Source organism: Pygocentrus nattereri, chromosome 2, assembly GCF_015220715.1.
Source record: "Pygocentrus nattereri isolate fPygNat1 chromosome 2, fPygNat1.pri, whole genome shotgun sequence".
NCBI classification, from domain to species: Eukaryota; Metazoa; Chordata; class Actinopteri; order Characiformes; family Serrasalmidae; genus Pygocentrus; species Pygocentrus nattereri.
The window spans coordinates 49,172,446-49,185,949 of record NC_051212.1 but is presented as its reverse complement, the minus strand read 5'-3'; the positions used below and the strand labels follow the sequence as shown (position 1 = coordinate 49,185,949).

The following is a 13,504-nucleotide window of genomic DNA, read 5'->3' as shown; positions in this document are numbered from 1 at the left end:
CAGCTGGCTCAAGTGAAGTTGGGGCAAGGTCTAGGTTAATGTCTTCTTGCCCTTATGGATGTACTAATTGGTGGAGTACTTGTACCTTGTTTAATAGACGCTGGGTCTATGGTGTCTACGGTTACTCCTTATCACCCTGCAGGAAACGATCAGTGTGAACGATTTAATCGAACCCTGCATAACCTTCTCCGCACCTTACCGCCCTCACAAAAGAGGGATTGGCCAGCTTGTCTTCCACAATTACTCTTTTGTTATAATACGACTTGGTAAAGTGTGTACATCGTACTCTCCTGAAGCACCGACATGGGAGTGAACCTCGTGGTTTTCCACAAAGTGGTTTACTAGAGGAAGAGAGTCGGGCTGTGGAAGAGCACCCAACAAGTGACGATTTGTTTCTTTTGGTTTCTGAAGCCGCCCAGCCCCCTGTAGGATTGCCATCATCCTTGTTTGCCCCCTCGCCCCAACCATGCCCTTCTGCCCCTGTCGACCCTGCTTTAGTTACAGCTGTTTTCCCAGAAGAGTCTTGTATCACAAATACTAGCGGGCAATTAAGGTCAACAGTTCCTGCAGAAGCGCAGCCCTGTATTAATGTGGTAACCCGACGGACTCTAAGGACTACAGCTGATCAACATCCCAATATTCATCATCTTCCCCGAGCAGTGAACAGTGGGACCATAAGTTCAGTTGCTTCGGTGTCTAGTTCGGATTCGGCCTTCTTTAGGCCTTGGTCTTAGGATTTTTGTTTTATCGTCGGGGCGACGATGCCAGAAGCAGGGGTAGATTGTAGCAGTATGCTTTCAGTTGCACTTGTGTGCCCCCTTTTGTTGGCCGTTCCTTGTGTTAATTGGTGAGCCAATCAGGGCTCTCTGTGGGCCTATTTAATATATATGGTAGTGTTCCCTGGGAGTGAGTTCCTGGGGTGGCGTAGTCAACTTCATTCGGTTGGTTTCAATTACTGAGCAACCACGCCGCCACGCCACACATGCATACTTGTATTCAGACGATGAACAGACCTGTGATTGTAAAATGATTGAGAAAGCTGGAGAGTATCAGAAATGAAGTTCTAAGGAATTAAATATTGAAAAATGTCTTGTATTTGAAAAGGGGCGACCCAATGTCGAGGTACTTTCGTTGGCACAAATGGATTATTATAGTGTACAAGTCATGGCCTCTCTCTTGCACATTTTCATTGCACATGGGTGTCTGTATGATTATCTTCAAAAAAATACTCTTCATTTCCTGCAGTGTGCATGTGGTGTATCCACACGTTTAGACTTTGGTAATAAGACTTTATTGAGCCCTATTGTTATCAAAGTTTACAGAGTTTATGACCCTCTCAAGTAAACTCTCGCTGTTTGTTTGCAGCTCAGTGGCATCATGCCTGCCAGTCTGCTTCGTGCTGTTCACGTTTGTCATCCTGGCATGGACAATGCCACGTGCTAGACCCCAAATTGTAATGGGTCATAAATATTAGATGGGTATAGCAGTGCATCAAGCGATTGGCACACAGTTTGTTTTGTCTTGAGACAAAGCAGTCTGAAAAAGTGAGACCAATGCTGACAACTTGAGCAAATGCTGACTTGAACTAAAACAGGCCTTTTTAATTGATCTGTTGATGAATTTGACTTGCTGATGATGATTAATCGGCAATTAGTGACGGTTAGTAATTAGTTAGAAGAAAGATGCTGAGATTTTTGTTGGGAGTGACAAGGATGGACAGGATTAGAAATGAGCAGATCAGAGGGACAGTGAAGGTGGAGCAGTTTGGAGATAAAGCCAGAGAGGCCAGGTTGAGATGGTTTGGACATGTGTTGTGGAGGAATAGTGGATATATTGGGCAAAGAATGTTGGAGATGGAGCTGCTAGGTAGAAGGAGAAGAGGTAGACCTCAGAGAAGTTTTATGGATGTAGTGAAGGTGGACATGGAGATGGTGGGTGTGAAAGTAGAGGAGGCAGTGCATAGGGCAAGATGGAGGCAGATGATCCGCTGTGGCGACCCCTAAAGGAAGCAGCCGAAAGAAGAAGAAGAAGAAGAAATATTAGTTAGAAGAATTTCCCAAAACTTGCATCTCTGGTATCATAGAGTGATTTACTAAGTCTTGATGTAATTTTGAACATAGCAGTTGTGATTAATATCACTAAGGGGCAGATACTGATCTGACGAGCTTTTGGCACCATGGTGGCTGTCATAGTTTTTGAGTATTTAGCCTAAAATAAGTATGAAGTATAACATTAGCACAGCTAATGTACAGCCAAATGTGTACTGCTTTGATCTCTCAGACAGCCCTACATTGAAAACCTGCATGCATCTGTGAATGATATTACTGCCAGACTCAGGAATACCTTTGTTGATACATACCGATCTTTACTGCATCCACAAATGCAAGTACAGTACACAGCAGAAGTCATATATTGACAAAGTCCAGAAACGCTGCCAATTTCTTACATAAAGTTATTTGTTAATGGAAATAACAGATGTCATTTTCTGGGCCAAAGAAGAAAAGGTCTGTTCAGATTGTTACCAGTGTAAAGTTCAAATGCCATGGTTTGACGTGTTATGGGGTGGGGGGTGGTATTAGTGCTCATAGCATGGGTAACTCACATCTGTAAAAGCATTATTTATGCTGAAAGACACACATTTTGAAGCACACACTGCCTTTTAAACGTCATCTTCTTCAGAGATGTCCATGCTTATTTCAGCATGGCTATGCCAAGAAACCTGCATGTGTTACAATAGGATGGTAGCATAATAAGAAGGCCTGAGGGCTAGATTGGGCAGCCTGTCTTCTATTGAAAAGATGTTTTGAAGCACAAAATATAACAGTGAATGTCCTGTACGGTTCAGCAGATGTTCAGTTAAAGATTTTTTTAAAATTCTGCTTTCAGAACTGGATCATTTGGTGTCTTCAATCCCCAAATGATTATTAAACTTAAAACAAATGATTGTGTAACACAGTGGTAAACATGCTCCTGTCTCAGCTGTTTTTGGAACGTGTTCCAGGCATCATATTTCTAATGAGCATATATTTTCAAAAAAGCAATAAAACATCAAATATTGTATTTTTATAGTGTCTTCAGTTGAATACAGGTCAAATGGAATTTACTAATCACTCCTTTCTGTTTTAATTGGCATTTCACTGACTGCCCAAACTCTTTTGGGTTTGTAACAATTACACAGAAGAGAGATAATTTACTGATATGCCCACATTGAAGTTATATTACAATGACACATTCAAGAAGCAGTGCAGAGTCAAAATGAAATATGTAAATAAGATTTAAATGGGTAAGAACCAGAGATATTTAGGTGTCTTTCTACTCCAGCAAGACATTTAACCCCAAATTGCTCCTCCAGTCTTATACTACAATAGCATGAATAATGTCTTTAACTGTAGATTTCTGGGACATAGCCTAATTGTTGTTTGTTAGAAAGTGCAGAATTTTATTATTTGAATGTCAGATACAGTATACTACCAAAAGTATTTGCGCGTCTGGCTTCACACGCATATGAACTTGAGTGACATCCCATTCTTAATCCATAGGGTTTAATATGATGTCGGCCCACCCTTTGCAGCTATAACAGCTTCAGCTCTTCTGGGAAGGCTTTCCACAAGGTTTAGGAGTGTGTTTAGGGAAATTGTTGACCATTCTTCCAGAAGCACATTTGTGTGGTCAGACACTGATGGACGAGAAGGCCTGGCTTGCAGTCTCCACTCTGATTCATCCCATAGGTGCTGTATCAGGTTGAGGTCAGGACTCTGTGCAGAGCAGTCAAGTTCTTCTACACCAAACTCGCTCATCCATGTCTTTATGGACCTTGCTTTCTGCACTGGTGTGCAGTGATGTTGGAACAGGAAGGGGCCGTCCCCAAACCGTTTCCACAAAGTTGGGAGCATGAAATTGTCAAATATGCAAAGCTTGGATGCAGCTGCTCAGCCATGGAAACCCATTCCATGAAGCTCTCTGCGTTGCTCTTGAGCTAATCTGAAGGCCACATGAAGTTTGGAGGTCTGTAGCGATTGACTGTAGAAAATTGGTGACCTCTGCACACAATGAACCTCAGCATCCACTGACCCCGCTCTGTCATTTTACGTGGCCTATCACTTTGTGGCTGAATTGCTGTTGTTCCCAATCACTTCCACTTGTTATAATATAACTGACAGTTGACTGTCAACAGTATTTTTTTTCTGACCACACTGTGCGAATGAGTGAAAACCATTTTGCTCAGTAATGGTGTAGCATTTCATGGATTCCCCCTCTTTACTTTCATGCTGTTATCTACAGTGTCATCGGAACTCTCATACTGTCATACAGTACCTTCAATATCTTTAGATCTGACATCAGGTATAGCAGCGAGCCCAAGTTAATTCTCGATTAGTTACACCTAAACACTTAAAAAGATAGTTCTTTAGTAAAGGCAGTGTTTTTTTACAACCCCATGTACAAAAAAATTGGGGCACTGTTAAAAATGTAAAAACAAAATGCAAGGTTGTTTAAATCATTTACACCCTATATTTGATTGAAAGTAGTACAAAGACAAGTTGTCAAATGTTGAAACTCAGTTTTTTTTTGTTTGAAAAATATATGCCAATATATGCCTATGCCAAGTTGTGTAATGCTAAAAAAACACCTGGTGGTTGATCATCAACAGGTCAGTAACATGATTGAATATAAAAGGAACATCTCAGATAGGCTTTCAGAAGTAAAGGTGAAGAGGGGATCACCGCTCTGTGAAAGACTGCATGATCAAATTCTCAACATAAAATGCAAAGAACTTTTGCTTTTCATCATATATGGTACATAATAACATTAAAAGAGTCAGAGAATCTGGAGAAATCTCTGTATGCAAGGAACAAGGCCAAAAAGCAGTATTTACTAGCCATGATCTTCAGGCCCCTGGCAGCACTGCATTGAAAACAGATATGATTCTATAGGGAAAATCACTGCATAGGCTCAGAAACAGTTCTGAAAAACACTGTCTGTGAATCACTGCATCTGCAAATGCAAGTTAAAACTCTAAAATGTAAAGAAGACACTATATGTAATCTGGATCCAGAAATGCTGCCACCTTCTCTGGGCCTGAGCTCATTTAAAATGGACGGAGGGGAAGTAGAAAAGTGTCCTAAGATCCCACGAATCAACATTTGAGATTCTTTTTGGAAATCATGGACGCTGTGTCGTCCGGGCTAAAGACCACTCAGCTTGTTATCAGTGCACTGTTCAAAAGCCAGTATTCATGATGGTAAAGGGGTCTCTGTGTGGATGATTTATTCACTTTTTACAATGCATATAAGAACGTAAGCTGATTAAATGTCCAATGAGTTCTTAAAATATATCACAGTCTTGTGTTCTGGAAAACAAAACACTGGCAACCAATAAAGAGACCATGTGCACAATCAAGAAAGCGTTAATAAGGACAATTTTTATTTGATATTAGTTGAATAAAGATGTTTTTGACTACACAGATTAAAGAAATGACACTACAACTGCACTTTAAATAAAAATAAAATACATAGGACAAAAACATTTAGCTGGTGCAACAACACTTTTAAATCATCATTTCACATGTATGTAAAAGCAGAAATAATTCTTAATTCTAATTCATTAGAAGAAATTCTCCATGAAGCATCAGTGAGAAAGTGGCGCCATCAGTCTTCTCGTGGCGTGAGCTGCTATGTGCAGCATCTGTGTAGAGGGAGATTGTTTAGAGAGACAGATTAGCTGTTTTTATCATGTCATTGTTTTACAGTGCCTGTATGGAAGATGTTGAAATGTGACTGTGAAAAAAATAACATACCCAGCATTCCTGCCACATTCGGTGCTGAAAGCATATGTTCCCCCTATTCTCTGGCACTGATACCTTGTTTTACAAACTCCACGTCCACCTCTGCAGCACAATCCATGAACCAGGCTTTTCTCACCTGAGATCAGGAAAGAGAGAAGAATTTTACTATTAGACATTTCCATAGTATCCCAGTGTGGCAGCCACACGTTTGAATCATTTTTCCACGTGTTTTTCAGAAACATAAATGCTAAAGAAAGCAGGTTTAGAGACTTTTCAGTGCAGTAAATACTAACATGCTAAAAAATGACTTACAGTGAAGGGATAGCACCAGAAGAAGCACAACAACAAGCACTGCTGTCGGTTTCATCTTTCCACAGGGTTGATTTTCGTCCAGCAGGATTCTCAGTGTGGCTGAGTTTGGTCAAGAGCGGCCGGCTTTTATTTGCATCGGAGAGTTCGGATCCCTCCCGCTTCTCAAGAACGTGTCCTTTAGCATTCGTCAACAACAGCCCCTTATTTCCTCTATCATCGCAATAAGAAGTCCAAAGTTCAGAACTGACAACAGAATCTGCCATGTGAAGGATTTGAAAGGACCTTGATAAAAACACTTTGCTGCTGTAATTTAAATTTGGAAGCAGTGGGATTCACACGTGACTAAGACATGAAAAGGAAAAAAGCCACAGCCATGACATTTTCCAGACTCTTGCTCAAATGGGGTTAAAGAAATATGCAAAACAATTAATAACTGACGTTAATTTAGGGAACAAATGTGTTGGGGTCAGTATACAGACATTAAAGCACATTGTTCTGTCATTTTATATACTGGAGGTAATAACAGTATCAGCCAGAGCTGGTCAGACTGGGCCAATAATAATGTTAAAAATACCTCTTGTTGCTTAATTTTATCATGTTGGTGTTAAATATTAAGAAAATAATCTACTTTAACGAATATTGAATAAAAAAAAAAAGCAGCCCAAAGCCTTTTGTAATATCTGCAGTGCTAGAGTTCGGCTGCAGTTAAATCAGCCACCAAAACACAGTTAAAGTAGCCACATTTGAAATGTGAGGCTATATACACTCACCAGCCACTTTATTAGGTTCAGTTGCTTGTTAACACAAATAGCTAATCAGCCAATCACACGGCCGCAACTCAATGCATTTAGGCATGTAGAGGTGGTCAAGACAACTTGCTGAAGTGCAGGCCGAGCATCAGAACGGGGAAGAAAGGTGATTTAAGGGACTTTGAACGTGGCATGGTTGTTGGTGCCAGACGGGCTGGTCTGAGTATTTCAGAAACTACTGATTTGCTGGGATTTTCACACACAACCATCTCTAGGGTTTATAGAGAACGGTCCGAAAAAGAGGAAATATCCAGTGAGCGGTCAGTTGTGTGGACGAAAATGCCTTGTTGATGTGAGAGGTCAGAGGAGAATGGGCAGACTGGTTCCAGATGATAGAAAGGCAACAGGAACTCAAATAACCAACCAAAATTTCTGAGGAACGTTTCCAACACCTTTTTGAAAGTATGACACGAAGAATTAAAACAGTTCAGAAGGCAAAAGGGGGTCCAACCTCTTACTAGCAAGGTGTACCTAATAAAGTGGCTGGTGAGAGTGTGTGTATGTATATATTATGCTTTATTTCTATGACTGTGAATTGTCTTTAATGCACTATACTGGACTGACCTTAGACTGGGATTGGGAATAATCAGCAAAACTAGAAGACCGAGATAAACCTACAATTGACTTATGCTCCTGTCTTTTTATGGTGTCATGTCCCCAACAGTTTATGTAAAAGTGGTTTTATACATCAATAAAATAAAAGCTTCCTTGTTGTTGTTATCGTAAGCAGCCACACGTGCTGACCCTGTTACGCTATTATACCCTCTGCATGCTGAACTGTTGGAGTAAACAGCCAGGTTTATGATCATTGAGTGGGAAAGGCATTCTCACTTATAAAGGACTAAGCTTTTCTTGGAGGCTCCTTTTACACCCAAGCATGGTTGCACCACCGGTTGTCCAACTTTTTTTGGAATGTGTTGTAGGCGTGAGATTCCGAATGAGCGTTCCAAAAAAGTTCCAAGTTCCAAAAAAATCACTAAAATTGGTTAAATTAACATGAAACATATTCTCTTTGTGTCGCGAATACAAGCGGCAGAAATGAGCTTTCTTCATCAGGTGGCGGGCTACACGCTATGTGATAGAGTGAGGTGCTCGGCCATCCAGGAGGAGCTCAAGAGTAGAGCTGCTACTCCTCCGCATTGAGGGGAGCCAGCCGAGGTGGTTCAGGCATCTGATCCGGATGACCCCTGTTCCAGGCACGGCCTACCGGGACAAGACCACGGGGTCGTTCTAGGACCTGCTTGAGGGATTATATCTCCAAGTTGGCCTGGGAGCGGCTTGGGGTCCCCGGGAATGAGCTGGAGGAAGTTGCGGGCGACAGGGTCATCTGGGATTCTCTGCTCTCCCAACTGCTACCGCGACCCTATCTGGACTAGCGGTCAACGATGATGATGATGATGATGATGATCTCTTTGTACTGGTTTTGTTTGATTAGGTGAGAGTGGATTTCCAGTAGATTTCCTGTGGATTTCCCTTTTACCTACTGTACCTACTACCCAACTGATTTGGAATTGGGTTTGTACATCCACTCTATTGCTGCATTTAGTAAGTTGCCAGTCTTTTAGATAGTCAGTTGTAAATGACAGTCCACACATTTTTAACCCATACTTGTGTCCCTTTAGCATGAATTGTGAATTGGCAGGACTTAAATGTGCATTCATTTAGTATTTATAGCTAAGTTGGTCTACTGTATGTATGACCATCATGCCTTCTTCTTGCTACTGACGTTGCTGAAGACCAAAACTTTGACCCTGTATTCCATTGTAGGTTCTCAAGTGTAATGGGGAAAAAGGAGAGCCAGCCTCTCCACCTAGAGAGAGCGAGGCCAGCAATGCTTGTTTGGACTTCTAGCCGTGGATGACTTTGGCATCACTGGGGATCTAAGTTCCAATCTCCCACTTATGGGGCCACCACTTTGACAGTTGCACTTAATATTGAAGCAAAAAATATCTGGTTCAACTTTTTTATGCAAGCTGTTCTAAATGTGTCATCTGTTAGAATAGGTGGATCTAACTGCCTTGTTGTCTGGTTTTGTCTACATACTGACTTAGTTATGTTTGTGTTCTTGTATTTTTGTAAAATATCAGGTCATAATACAAACTTTACTAATTTATTTCCCTTAATAATAGTCAGGGTCCCCTGCAGGTCCTTAAAAGTCATGTATTGGCTAAAAAAGCTTGACCTATTTCTGACCCAACATCCTGAAGGGCACATTTGACCATCAAGACATCATCTGTTCAACCTGCTGCCCTCTGGTAAACGCTTTAGGTCTATCCCATCCCGGACAAACAGACTTAAAAACAGTTTTTACCCCAGAGCCGTACGGGAACTGAACACTTCCAAACACACACACTGACAAGGACTTTCTGTAGAACACTGTGCTCAGTAGAGGTGACCTGAGCACCACTACAGCTCTTTACTGGCACTGCCTTCATTAGGACACTGGACGCTGTTCCAGCGTTCCACTTCACCTCTGTCCTGTTTATTATTCACTGCACTATTTGTTCTCGAGTTTCTAATCTATAATCTATATTCTTTCTGTGCAATAATTCTTAAGATGTGCAATATTATAAAACTATAAGCTGTCCAGGAATGTGCAATAACTAACTGCTACCTCACTTGTCTATTGTCTATTGTCTGTTTAGAATATATAGTTTTATAGTCCTTTTTCTTTATATTTAAGATTTTTACACTATTTTTCTTGAATCTGCACTTGATATATTTTAGCCATATGTTTGTTTTGTGTGTAGAAAGTGCCGTTGCATTGCTGCTCAATTTCATTTTACACTGTGCAATGACAATAAAGGCATCTTATCTTATCTTTAGTTTCCTTTTTGCGTTCTCTTTACTCCGCTGTTGTCGAAGGGCTATAATCGGACATTAATCATAACTCTCACAAGTGAGGGACACTTTCAAATAGTATCAAAGTGATTTAAATGTCTGGAACAACAGCTGGAACATTTTTAAAGAGGCTACTCAAGCTGTGTGAACCGTGCTGTAGTGTTTTCTGCCAGCTACCTTTCATCTAAACGTGGCCATGTAAAGTGACATAAAAATGTTTTGTACCGCTTGACCCTGAGCAACATAACTTTAAAAGCTATGTACTAAATGCATTCCTGCATTGTTTATCCTCGAGGCAGCTGAGTGTGCCATGTTAGCCTCATGGAAAGGGGAAAGAAAGTTCAGTCTGAAATCTAAGCATATTCATAATCCTACAAGATGGTTAGCTCATGTAAGAAGTCCAAACTAAAGCTGTCAGTTCAGAGTATATAGTTAAAAATAAAAATCATTTTAATTAATTTAAAAAATAAAATGATTCAAGTGCATATTAAACAAACCGGTAGCTGAATCCTCAGATCAGTCCATGAAATTCAATGATAAGCCAATATTAAATGCATAAAAAGTAGAGTAAACCACAAAGAATAACAGTCTAGAATCGTGTTATGCATGTAATAAAACAACCTGTTTTTACTTTAGAATTAATTGGAAAGACAGTGTAATAACTGAGTCATGTTGTGTATTAAACTAATCCAGAACAGTCCACCAATCAATGCATCCAGCCAACAGCAGCCCAGTGGTCTATAATGGCCACTGAAGGATGAGAGGACAGCAGAATTGATACCGAATTGAGAATGTAAGGATCATTGTGTTTTTGAATATTTGAATATTATTATTATTTTTAGTAGTAGTAGTAGTGTTAAGTGCTCTCAAGTTGTTTCTGACTTCTGTTTACTGTAGAAATAGTGTTTCTGCCAAAAGGTTTGAATAAAATAGAAAGTTATTGATGCCATATTTGACTGTGTGTTGTTATGCAGTGGAAATTGCATTGTGTCTGTTACGCTGAGGACTTAAAAACATATTAAAAAGCATTGAATCTGATTTTGAAAATTGTGCAGCAACCTTGAGTGGTTCCTTTGTGATATCACCCATGGACCTTCACTTTCAGTGTTAGAGGTTTTTGTATCTTGTGCAAGATTTTTTAAAACTTTTTTAGTTTTTACTTGTTGTGGACCATTCATAGAATGTAGAATTTCCATTATTTCTCAAATGAAGTAATATATGTTATATTTTTGCTTTCCACACAACAACGTGCGCTGTAATATGTTTCATGGCCACATCTGTCCTTGCGTTAAACTTGCGTAGGTCAGTGATTGGAATTTTTTTTTTTTGATTAAATTGATTTTTTTATTATTATTATTATTATTATTATTATTAAATTTTTTTGATATCATTTTGGAAGGTGATTATTATATTTAATATAATATTAAACAGACAAACATCAGTAAAACACAATTTATTAACTGCCACAGAGTGATTAATACAGTTAACACATTATATAGTCCACATGGTCTTATTTCTTTAAGTAAACTCATTTAATTCAACATTTACAAAGGATTGCATTGAACACCTCAGAAAATCAGAATTACAGTAAATCTTTAACAAAGTTTATGTATAAAAAAAACACAATAATTACAATAAATATTTCCTGATTTAGTGAATATAATCTTCTTCTGATGCTTTGTGACGTCCTATAAGAGTTTGATCTTGGAGGATCGAGCCACGGAACCTCTGATGATACTTGCCATGGGCTATATACAACACCTGAAGACAAAGAATATAGTTCAGTGATATGACGACCGCACGCTTATAGATTTGTGGAATGAATGATGAAGAGTGACAGAAGTTAAGTTACCTTAAAAATCCACATTCTGTTCTAATGGCAGGATGTCCCCCAAACCTCCGGCATTCGTTGTGTGATTTACAGAGTCCGTTTCCATTATAACAGCATTTTCCCTCAACCACACTGTCCTCACCTAGAACCACAAAGTAATAGTGAGAGTCCATGTTTTCATTATTTCAGTTTCAAAACTGGTATAAACATTCTGTATTCATATTTGACCAAAAGTATATACACTTCACCTGGCATGTCATGTTTAGCTCACAGTTATATCACAATAAAAAAGAGGAAGACTCACAGTGTAACGACAGCACCAGCAGCAGCACGACAACAGCCACAGACAAGGACTTCATGTTTGCTTGTTTCTCTTGAGTCACTTGTCTTCAGTGTAGCCCTGGACAAAAACTGCTGGATTTTATTTCTAGTGAGAAGTTTAAATCCCACCCATCTCTCAACAAGACTGACCAATACTGCTTTACTAATAGTCATAAAGCATAAACACCAGTCCTTTATTTCCTTTATTATGAGTCCAAAGTTGAAATTGGATCATTACATCTGCATGTGAGGGAGCCCATAAAGATTCCCACATGAAGGACACTTAAAAGGAAAGTATGTAGTCCAGTTTTCTACATTTGTGCCCTCTGTAGCCATAATCAAATACCACTGGGACAGGTATGCCAAACATACACTGGGACACAATGGAAGCTTCTTGGAACCAAACAGCTTCTACAGCAAAGCTGTCGACACAAACACACAAAGTGTCGATGCAAGTATCTGCTGCACGACTCACTACAGATTCCAAACGGCCTCTGCAATCAACATCAGCACAAGAGCCGTGCATCAGGAGCTTAATGAAATGGGTTCCATGGCCAAGCTGTTGCACACAAGCCTAAGATCTGTAGGTGCAATGCCAAGCATTGACTGCAGTGGTGTAAAGCACTCCGCCACTGGACTCGAGAGCAGTGGAAACAGGTTCTCTGAAGCAATCAATCATGCTTCACTGTCGGGCCAACTGAAAGAGTGAATGTGGTTTAGTGAATGCCAGGAGAACGCTACCTACCACACTGCATAGTGCCAACAGTCGAGTTTGGTTGAGGAGGGATAGAGTCAGGCATGTTTTTCTGGGTTTTGGACTCGGCACCCTTCCAATTATATGCATCCAACTTTGTGTTTACATTTTGTGGAAGGTGCTTTCCTGTTTCCTGACACATGACTGTGTCCCTGTGCACAAAAGATGGTCCATAAAGTTTGAGAAGCTCGGTGTGGAGGAATTCCAGTGGCCTGCACATGGATTTGAACAATGATCTCAAGCCAGACCTTCTCATTTAACATCAGTGCCTGACCTCACAAATGCTCCTTTGACTGAATGGGCACAGATTTGCACAGACACCCTTCAATCCCTTCGCATAGCCTTCCCAGAAGAGTGGAGGCAGTTGGGGTAGTTGGCCGATAGTAATGCCCTTGCATTTGGAATGTCATCCGTTGTAACCACATTCTGGTTGTTTATCTTCTAGTTTAATCTTCATTTCTAAAGCCATTGCTTATTTATTTTAATTTTTTGTGTATTTTAGACATGCTATTTTCCCTTATAATTCTGCTTGTATAAGATTTACATTGCACTTCCAATATATGGGCTGCCTGTAGCTGCCTGCACTATTTTAAAAACCATGCTGCTTCCCTACAAAGCCAAAAATGGACCAGCTCCTTCATACCTGGTTGATGTACTGTTCATATCTATTGAAATGTCTTACGACTGTATTCTGACTCAAGCTGTGTGACTCTTTATATCATAAAGCTGTTATTACACAATCTTGCCAAATTAGTCAGTAAGGATACATATGCCCAAAAATATCTGAAATAGTCTGGCCATTATTGGCCTGGACCCCACTTTAATTATGGCCCCCCATTTTAAAAGCTTCACTT

General features: G+C 40.0%; 2 long non-coding RNA genes across 2 annotated transcripts; both read right to left on the bottom strand.

Annotated features, from left to right (window-relative positions):
* Positions 1–5,561: 5,561 nt before the first annotated feature.
* LOC119264759 lies at positions 5,562–6,256 on the bottom strand. Its single transcript, XR_005131196.1, has 3 exons — positions 6,095–6,256; positions 5,795–5,918; positions 5,562–5,682 (listed from the first exon to the last, which is right to left on the bottom strand). It is a non-coding gene; the product is annotated as an uncharacterized LOC119264759 (long non-coding RNA).
* A 4,926-nt stretch (positions 6,257–11,182) lies between these two features.
* Positions 11,183–12,029, bottom strand: LOC119264819. The gene is made up of 3 exons (XR_005131233.1): positions 11,880–12,029; positions 11,597–11,717; positions 11,183–11,505 (listed from the first exon to the last, which is right to left on the bottom strand). It is a non-coding gene; the product is annotated as an uncharacterized LOC119264819 (long non-coding RNA).
* Between the last annotated feature and the right edge of the window lie 1,475 nt (positions 12,030–13,504).